Source organism: Euprymna scolopes, chromosome 19, assembly GCF_053919585.1.
Source record: "Euprymna scolopes isolate OS-2025 chromosome 19, ASM5391958v1, whole genome shotgun sequence".
NCBI classification, from domain to species: domain Eukaryota; kingdom Metazoa; phylum Mollusca; class Cephalopoda; order Sepiida; family Sepiolidae; genus Euprymna; species Euprymna scolopes.
Window position 1 is genome coordinate 48,052,497 of NC_136500.1, and position 11,201 is coordinate 48,063,697.

Consider the following 11,201-nt stretch of genomic DNA (forward strand, 5'->3'; position numbering starts at 1 on the left):
GAGGAAGAGGTGTGTGTGATATTTTTCTTTTTTCCCAGACGTGCATCCATACATTCCTATTCTGAACGTTTGTATAAATTTTTCCATTTTTTAATTTAATTATTTTTCTATATTCCTGTTTTTGAATGAATTTTTTTTTTTAATTATTGTTCAATATTATATAAAACATATGTTACGCTGAAAGTTTCACATTCTTACGAGCAAGGAAATTATTAAAATCTTGCATATAAAAATTATGCGAAATTTGTAATTTAGAACAAAAAGCAGAAATATTTTTTGCAATTATAATTTTTTTGTGAAATATTAAATAAACAATGCTTAATTCAATGGTAATATCGGTAGTTCGAGAAATTCATTTTTCTTCGAGTTATATCGAATTCATTAATACAGATTTTAGGGGCTTTTTTCGTAATGTTCCTGTAAAAATTATTTTACTTTTATTGTTACACAATTGAATTAAGCATTGTTTATTTAATTACGATGCTTTATTTATATAAAAAAAATCAAAAATAAATTCTTGCGTTTTTTTATTTACTACTGAAAACCATAACTTTAGTAAAGATATTTTTTGTTTAAACAAAATAATACATTTTCACTAAGATTTAAATAAAAATAATTAGTTCATTATATTCCGCGATCATTATTTGATAAATACTGACAATTTCATTAAAATTGGTTAATTTCCTGATTTTTAGTGACTTTTTTAAGTAAAGGGAGGGGTCAAAATGTTTATACCTTTGGAGCATCGGCATTCATTTTGCCCGTACCTAGTCCTCAGCGTACCTGAAAACCTATATGTCGACAAATTAAAGGTGAATGCCGAGGGGTCGGTAAACTAAAAATTTACCTTGGGTTTGTATTACTGTACACATAGATTTTAAAAAGTTGTCAAAAAACAAATATATAACAAGTAAATGTTATCAAAGGCAAGATAAGTTACTTTTCTACCTAACTGGATATATTTTTCGTGTTTTTATTCAATGTAACATGTTTATTCAGCTCGAAAAACATGCAGGGTTTACCGATGTATTGGAAAATTGAAGATGGCGCCTCTCTCTTTAACACGGTAAGTTTGGGAAAAGGTGTTATAAATAATAATAATAATAATAATAAAAAAAAAAAACTAGACAAAATACTATTAAAAACCCGCCGAATATATGTCAACCTATGTCACGGTAACATGTATTGAGCGAGTTTTTAACAATATTTTATCCAGTTTTTTACTTATAACACCTTTTCCCAAACTTACCGTGTTGAAGAGAGAGTCAGACGCCATCTTAAATTTTCCAATACATCGGTAAATACTATGGTTTTCGAGCTGAATAAACATGTTAGATTAAATAAAAACACGAAAAATATATCCAGTTTGGTAGAAAAGTAACTTATCTTGCCTTTGATAACATTTTGTTATATATTTGTTTTTTTGACAACGTTTTAGAATCTATGTGTACAGTAATACAAACCCCCATTTTTTTTAATTACTTATATTTTATAATTAAATTTTTTTTTTTATATTTGATTTTATTTATTCTTTGCCCGTTCTTATATTCAATTTAATTAGGTTAAAATTTTTCAAGCCAAGGGAAACAACCCCACAGAGAGTAGTCGCCCTTGATCTGTTTATTTTTGTTACTTGTTCATATAGGCGAAAGTTCATTCATTGTGAGTTTATTGTTTAACTTGTTTATCTTAATTATGTCTTCGATTTTGAAGTAAATGTTACTCCCACATGGTGAATATTATTCATTTCTGTTATTTTTTTGGTTTGTTTTTATTACTCTTACTGCACACATAATCAGTGGCGGCTCTGGTCTTTCAGTTTTACGGCTGCTGTTTCAGAAAATTCATGTACGTAATTTTAAACTTTAACTCTACTCTATTGCTCAATCTGTTCAAATCTAAGATTACTAAAATCATCAACTAAAAGTTAAATGTTTTGTTTAATAAATTTATTATTTTATTTATTTATTTTTTTTTCTGGAGGAGGTGGAGGGGATAGGGTCCCGCCGTCCCGCCTTGTCCTGAGTTCGGAAAAAAGCCGTCTGCCGTAAGTGGTGTCAAGGCAGAAAATTACCCTAACCCTAAAACCCCTTCAGCATGGATTTGACAAGCATGAGCAAATTTTGAAGTTGTTACAAATGAGGCGAAAATTTTCTTACGAGAAAATAACATCTTACGAAAAGGACCTATGTGCGTCATTTGCCAAAGACAAATGACAGAAGTAAAAAGGGACAAAATTATTGTTGGAGGTACTCTACACATAAAGGAATTATTAGCAACCGCAACAAAATTAAGGGGCCCCGGAATAACTGTGGAGATAGATCGAAGTCGGTGTCGTAACGAAAAGAAAATACAACCGAGGGCGCATGCATGACAACAAAAGTTTTTTTTGTTCTAATTATTTGAACTGTTTATTTATTTATTTATTTTAATTCTAATTATTTGAACTGTTTATTTATTTTTAATTCTAATTATTTGAACTGTTGAATTAAAAAAAAAAATCGGTATACCAAAAATTCTAATTATATGTGGAGTTTATAAAGGGGTAAAAAATACTAATTATTTGAACTGTTCATTTTTTAAAATTCTAATTATTTGAACTGTGAAAATAAAAAAAAATCTAATTATTTGAACTGTTTTTGTTTTCTAAAGTTAACAACTCGGCACTTTATTGAAGGGGTAATTTTTCACCTCGACACCGTCACGTCAGACGATTTTCCCCCGAACTCAGAACAAGGCGGGACGTCGGAACCCTATCCGTACAGGTTAACAGGGGGAGGTTTAGTCTTTGTTCTCATGCTGTTCAGGGGGAAAAAAAATAAAAATGAAATTTAATTTTGCAATTACATATTCAATGTTGAAGTAAATCTTACTTTGGATAACCTTTACGGAGATGGTCCCAACGTCTGCCTCGTTCTGAGCTCGGGGAGAGGCCGTCTGACGTAGGCGGTGTCGAAGCAGAAAAGTACCCCTTCAATAAAGTGCCAAGTTGTTAACTTAAAAAAAAAACCGTTCCAATAATTAGATTTAATTTTTTTTTATTTTAAACAGTTCAAATAATTAGAATTTTAAAAAATAAACAGTTCAAATAATTAGAATTTTACAAAATAAACAGTTCAAATTTTAGATAATTCAAGAGTTCAAATAATCGGAATTTTACAAAATAAACAGTTCAAATAATTAGAATTAAAAAAAAAACAAAAAAAACAAAACAATCCACATGATTAGAATAGTTTCACGAGGTTAGTTAACCCTGTAAAATTCTGCGAATTGTTTCACAATATTTGTAAAAGCATCTGTCTGGGACATATCGCATATTTTAGGGTTAGGGTAATTTTCTGTCTCGACACCGCTTACGTCAGGCGGCCTCTCCCCGAACTCAGAACGAGGCGGACGTCGGGACCATCTCCGTAAAGGATAACCCTTACTTTTCTATAGCAAATACTATAGGCATAAACATCAGTGCTATTAGGTATGGTAGCTGAAAAAATAGATTTGTTCACTTTTTCATACGAGAATTTAGGACGCTAATTCAGAGGAATTATTTACTCATTTATTTATTTTTTTCGACCACTTTTTTTTTTTTTTTTTTTTACAATATTTTTTTATTAAGAATAGTTCGATGAATTGTAAAAAAAAAAAGATGCAACTGTTTAAAAATTTGACAATAATACTTATTAAACAAGCGTAACGACTTATTAAAGATTTGAGTACAACATCCAACTACTTTATTTAATGCAAAAAAAAAAAAAACAAAAACAAAGAAAACGTTTTATAATATTAATAACAAAAAAATGTAAAATAAAACGATATTGTAATTTTTTTTTTTTTACTAAACAAAACATTCAAGTAATTGTAAGAATAAATGATTTTTTTATGTACTTTATTTTATGTAACAAAGTTTTAATATTATAAAAAAAACATTGATAACAGAAAAAAGGGGGAAAAAACGATGCTAATCTTATAAGATTCATAACAAAAATTTTAAGCTTTAACATAAAAAAATGATTGAAAATGCGGTAATTGCTGAGGTATTTATTTATTTATTTATTTTTTTTTTATCGTTTATTTATTCACCCCAAACAAACACAGTGCAACTAAGTTGTAAGTATTTGGAACCAGCTTTGCAGGGATGCTATGTAGGGAGTTTGATAGTGAGCTATCCGTTCACATAACACTTGAACTTCTGCATGTCAGTACAGTAAGGGAAGCAGGGGCCTAGGAGGGAATTCCAAAGTCGAGTACTTTGAGAGAAGAAGCTATTTTTGTAGAAGGCTTTGCAGCATCTAGTGTAAGGGTGGGATTTTGCTGCTTGTCTGGTTTGTCAAGAATATTGGGCATTGAGGAGATACTAGTGATCAGAGTCTGTCAGAGTACTTACCATTAAAGTTGTAATTAATAAATGTTATCATTGCATTTTTAAAGAGTCACATCTCTATTTTTATGATTCTTTTAAGTTGCCTTTTCTTAATAAAAAAAGTAGTAAACAAGAAATGTATTCAAAGAAATAACAATTCCTCTGTAATTAACATCCTAAATTTTTGTATGAAAAACCCAACGAATTTGTTGGTTATTCCTCTCAACACAATAACGATTGCAAAAGCGCCTATTTTCCTATGAGTCTACCACAAAATGATCACTCACTTCATAACCAGAAAGCATTAACGATCACCCAGTTCTTGATCATATAGCAGGAAAAAAACAAGTAACCATATGGAAGCCATTTTAGAAATATAAAAATAATTACCCCATTCTGTCCTATGATGATGATGTCCGTCCATTGCTTGTGAAGATGACCGTGATAATGCAATTGTTCTGTGGGTTCAAAGATGGCTTGTTAGACTGATTCGAGCTCTGAAATATTTCCTGCATGTTGGACACTTATGGGATAATTCTGTATAAGAGATGTTGATTGCTCTGTTTTTTTAAATGTCCCGTTTTCTTTTGCATTTTTCATTACGTGCGGATTCAGCGATTGTAGCCTCTTTGTGAGTTGTGACATGCCAGGAACATCTGGCTTGGGTTAGTTTTTACCATGAGTTAGAATACAAACCACACTGTTTGAGGGAAACCTTCAAATTGTCCTTGAACTGTTTCTGTTGTCCTCCTGCAAGTCTTTTTCCTTTGGACAGTTCACCATAAAGGAGCTGTTTTGGGAACTTTGAATCAAACATGCGGTATATATGACTTGCCCAACGAACCTGGCACTGCTGTAACATGGTGTGTACTAATGGAAGGTTTGACCGAGCTAAAACCTCTGTGTCTGTTATTGTGTCTTGCCACTTGATTTTTAACATTCTACAGATGCAGGTAATATGGAAATGGTTCAATTTCTTGGCATGTCTGACATATACCATCTAAGTTTCACAAGCATACATGAGGATCGTAAGAGTCACAGCCTGGTATACGTGGAGTTTGGTCTGCAGCCAAATTCCTCTATGCTCTCACAGTGGTTTTGAGACGTCCAAAGGCAGCTATCCTGCAATCAGCTTCATCGGCTATGTGTACTGCCCTTAACAGAATATTGCTCAAGTAAGTGAACTTGTCCACAGCTTTTAGTCCATAAATTGAGATCTGAGACTTAACATACCTTTTTCCAGGAGCAGGCTGATACATTACGTTTGCCATTTGTCCTACGATATGTGGTCAAAAATGAGGCGATCATTTTACTTTTTTTCACTTGATATTTTCAAAATGTTAGTAGGCAATTGCATAAAAAAAATCTTTTTTTTTAAATTCTTTCTTTCATGGCGTAGCGACGAAAGGTGTAAAAATATCCTGCTTTAATTTGACTTTGCTTTATTATTTTAAATTTAAAAATTAGAATCTTATTTATAATGCAAAGATGGTGATATTTTTTTAAGTAAAATATTAACAAAAAACTAAATGAAACGTTAAATATTAACATTTAAAAAAAAAGTTAATAAAAAGTTAAAAATAAACAAATTAAATTTTATTTTGCTGTAGAAAAAACAAAAAACAAAAAAAAAAACCGTATTTCCATAAATTATACATGTATATCTATCAGTGGACATTAACACGGGGTGCTGCTGCTGCTGCAGTTGTACAATAACACCAAAGGACAAGCTCCCAATGTTTGCCAAACTATTCTTTTTCTTTAATTCTGATTTTTGAAAACTGGATAAATAAATCTTTATTCTTTTATTCTTCTTTGTTTTAAGTTATATGAATAACCCCAATTTTTTTTTTGCTTTACTTACGCAGTGTTGCTTGGGCATAAAATAAAAAAAAAATATGTAACTTGATTCTGAAAAAAAAAGGCAAATTTTATTTGTAATGAAATTATTTTGTGCAATAGGAAATTCAAAACAGTCAATTTTAATACTTGATGCCAATCACATATTAGTAAAGAATAACTGATAATTTGTAATTGATGCGAAAACGAGAAAACACACAGACTCAAATAACCTTATTCTGAATATTATTCAGTTTTGGATGCACCATTATTATGATTTATTTGCACTATATTTCAATTTCATTCCGTTTGATTTTATTATTTGTTTTGTACAAAACACAAACATACTCTCTCTTAACTATACCACTAACCCTAAATAAAAATGGCAACAAATTAATGTCTAATATTTATTTGCAAAATAATCTGAAAAAAAAATGAAAACAAAATTTGCAAAATAAAATGAAAGAAAAATATCCATGAAAATCAGACACCAATTAATGAGGTGGATTAGTTATCCCTGATATCACTTGGCAAGACAGTTAATAAAATTTGGTAGCCAACTTGGAAGCTAATCGCTTCAATATAATAACAAAGCTTTACTCAGTTTAAAATAGTTTTGTACATATAGTTATAGCCTAAAGAGTTCGTAATTAAGCAAGGGAGATAACTTATTAAATTGTGGGACAGTTTTTATCAAGGCTGTGGAGTTTAGATTAAAGTTATTAAACTCCAATTAAACGAAGGAAAAATGATATAAAATCAAAAATATCTAATGAAAATGCTTAAAACAATTTTCTTCTGATGTATTACTTTTTTTAATTGAATTTTGTTAATTAAAAAACAAAAACAAAAAAAAAATTGAATACACTAATCTTTGAAAAGCGCATCCTCTTTAAAAATCAAAATGTTAGAAATCATAAAATACATCTGGTCGATGCTCTGAGGTCGGTCATTATGAACTTGTCTCACTGTATATGTTTGGGTTTTGAAATCATCAGATCTACCTCACCAGTAACTCAAGCATCTCCTAAAAGAATGTGATATCATGCAAATAGGTAAATGCTTAATTCACAGAGCCATGAAAACACTTTTACCATCAACACAAGATATGAAAAGAAAGGGAAAATCTTAATGCTTATAAACTCCTTAGCAGTACATACACGATATATATATATATATATATATATATATATATATATATATATATATATATATTTAAATAAATGTTTGGAGGTACAAAATTTGTATAAAGCTTTAAATAAAATACGCAGAAGTTTCTTTAGAGCTCTTCGGCTATCATCTCGTCAGGAGGAAAATCGATAGTGAACACAATAATATTATCTTGAAAGTTTAAAGAGTTCTAATGGGGAACTATTGAATGTGCCAAAAGTATGGGGGCAAACTAAAATTAAATTTATTGTCACTTAAAAACGATTAAAATATTGGTACAACGCTATCAATTTTCCTCCTGATGAGATGATAGCCGAAAGAGCTCTAGAGAAACTTCTGCGTATTTTATTTAAAGATATATATATATATATATATATATATATATATATATATGACGCGTTCAGTGGAAGAACACTTGATACTTTTCACAAAAAAAGAGGTTAAATATTTGGAGCATAATGATACTTGTTTGAGCCTTTAAATGGGGTTTAATAATCGTGTAATGGAAGAATTTATTAACTATTTAAATATATTTTTTCTTATAAGAATATGCTTCTCCAAGCCTGTGTTTTCCTACAATGCATTTTGAAGAACTGACATATTCTTCTCCATTATTTCGCTTCCGTTTTACTGTTTCTCTTTCTCATTGGTCAGCCTTTCTTGTTTTCTTTCTTCCAGTCATATTTGAAAGGGCTTATAAAATAAAATTTTTTAGATGTTCGACTTTAATGAACAATGATGTTAGTGCTCGTTGATTTGCAAGTCTGGAAAAATTAAAACAAATAGAACATAATTAAGTAGAGAATTTAAAGAAAATCTATGGTCATAAGTATCCACATTTCAACTGACGTATATCAAATACACAAACATTTATGTTCACAAAAATACTTTGAATTCAGCAAATGATTTTTTTGCGATTAGATTCTCTTTGATATTCTATGCGTTTTGCAACAAAAATCTCAAAATTTCAACTTTTGGCGCTTATGTTGTTCTGCCACTGAGCACTTGCTGTTTTCATTAATGCTTAAACACGTTTTCCAATTTCTTAAACTGTTTTAAATTGAACATGTCTTTTATACCTTTTCTGGTAAAAGGTTTTTCAAACTTTAAGTGATTTTTTATCTGTGTGGCCATAGATGGAGATTTTGTGGAGTAGACATTTATGACGCACCCTATCAAACGCCTTTGATATGTAAAGAGCAATTAAACTCTATGGTTTTAAGTATCCATATTTAAACAGACGTATATCAAATATTCAAGCAATTATTTTCACATAAATACTTTGAATTCAGCAAATGATTTTTTTTTTTGTGATTAGATTCTCTTTTATGCGTTTTGCAACAAAAATCTCCAAATTTCAACTTTTGGTGCTTAGGTTGTTCTTCCACTGAATGCGTGATATATATATATATATATATATATATATATATATATAACGAGACATTTCAGAAGTAATACTTCCTATTTTTTATTCTGCCCGAATGGATCAGAAGGGATTGGCAAATTGCGTTGTTATGATAACTGAAGTTATATGTTCATGATTTGAAATTTTCATCTCTCTGTTGCAGATATTGATGGTGTGAGACTCTAAGAAAGCAACCCCTGTCATGGATGTGCATCAGAAACAGAAATGTGCTATTGAATTCCTCTATGCAGAAAAAATTTACTGGCGCCTGTTGAATGCTTGAAGCTGATGCAGTTGATGTTAGCACAGTTAGGAGATGGCTTCATCGATTTCAGAGTGGCAACAGAGATGTAAGTGACAAAGTGTACTTCAGATTTTTACGACCGAAGCATCATTCAACGATCGCTGGCAAAGGTGCATTGAGAATGGTAGAAAGATAAATTCTGGAATACGAAAGGTCTCTCGTTTTAATGGTACCACTTTGTAACTCTTCAATGTTTTAGTTTTTGAATTAAAAAATAAGAGGCCTTACTTTTGGAATGTCTCTCATATATATATATATATATATATATATATATATATATATATATATATATATATAATGTATATATAAAATTTCCATGAACACTATACATTGGTTTGATCCTCCGTTGGTTGTTTGTTTCGGTTTTCAACACATCACAAGTCCATTGAATTATTACTTCCACAAAGTCCATTTTTTTTTTTTTTTTAGGGAAGGTGGGGGTCTAAAATAAAAATTAAATTAAAATAGATGCTAGCATGCGCATTTTTTTTTTTTTTTTTTCGTTTTACTTTAGTGCAAGTTCACAGAAATTAAGGAGCCCTTTCTATTTTCTTGAACTCTATATGAAATACATAGTTATTTGATGTTCAATCAAGACTCTCCTCTATCTTGCACACATTAAGTTAGCAAAGAAAGGAAGAACATTTATGGGCACATGCTTTTACCAAATATGTGTTTACTCAGATCGCACACATGCACACACTTTCAAATACACACCGGTTACCTGCCCTTGTCATGAGTTTTGTTTCAGCCGGCAGGCAGCATTTGTACTACTTTGTATTTCGTTCTCTCTTACGATCTTTTCCATTCCAACTGCCCACAGGAACACATCTTCTTTTCTCATTTAGCTTCCGATGTGATATAAGCAGTTTTCCACACGTGTCTGCAGCAGCCGTGTAATCCTTTCAAGGTAAGGGTGAGCTCTCGTGTATACTCACGTACGTATACACGATGAACATTCAACAAATCCAGACACACACATGCACATGAATATATACGCAATGAACATTCTACTTCATATACGCTTACATACAATGAACTCATACGTATGGAAAACAATTAACTTAATGCATGAAATATACATACGCACACATACACTAATACACCTTGTGTTCTTCAATACTTCTGTATACATATATGTCTCCTGTATATATATATGTAAATCTGTTTCAATGTGCTTTATTCTAAATCTTCTTAAATGTACTCGTGAAACATGCTCTTTATTGTTGATTGTTTTGTTACACTGTAACAACTACAAACGCCGACCTTCGACCCTCAAGTACTAGAACATGCAGCCTATAACTGGTAACTAATCCGTAACACATTAATTTTCTTCTCCCCAATTAACTATTAAACTATATTAGAGTATACCTTTCTTGTGCTCTCTTGGTCTTACTGGATTCCGGGACAAGAATTCATCAGGTCTAGTGGAGTATCCAGCTACGTGCTGTAACACCACTAATAGAAAGTGCACCATTCCTCGTATGACCCAGTGTATAGGTGTGTCGAGGGGATCTTATTTTGGCATCGAATGCTTTATTATTTTGAATCAGGGTTTATTTTTAAGGTGAAATATTCTCGTATCAGGTTGTCCGAGTAAATCCTTATATAGAGAGGCCAAAGACAGTCGAGGATGGTGTCTAGTAGGTAATTCGCTCTCACTTTCTTTTTTTTTTTTTCAATTTTTTATTTTTTTTTTTTATTCTAGCTGGGGATGGAGCATCCTACTGGATGCCAGACATTCACCTGCTTTCTCATACATTTCAACCGAGAGATCTTTTTTAAGATTCTAATCGTCCCTTCCCTTTAAGTGGAATTGTTTATATGTCTCTGGCACTTGGTTCACTGGGTATATTCAACAAGTAGTTTTTGAAATTCTTTTTCATGAATGTGATTGCTCTTATAATTACAGGAATTATGACAATCTTCCTAAGATTCCAGTTTCTTTTCATGTCGCACATAAAACCTTGGTATTTCATTATCTTTTCCCTCTCCACTGTTTAACCCAGCATCATCTTGGTGTTACTAGTTTTCAGAATAAGACGTTACTTAGTCTGGTGGAATATCTAGCTAAGTGTTGTTACTTGGACTGATGCCAGTTGGCGAGGGTGCACCATTGCTTGTAT

General features: G+C 31.2%; 1 protein-coding gene across 1 annotated transcript in view; it reads left to right on the forward strand.

Annotated features, from left to right (window-relative positions):
* Positions 1-10,058, forward strand: part of LOC145303562 (RING finger protein 141-like) — an 89,185-nt gene extending 79,127 nt beyond the window's left edge. The window contains exon 7 of the transcript XR_013873739.1: positions 9,924-10,058. The gene's annotated coding sequence lies outside the window, so the exon portion shown is untranslated. The remainder of the gene's footprint in view (positions 1-9,923) is intronic.
* Positions 10,059-11,201: the final 1,143 nt, after the last annotated feature.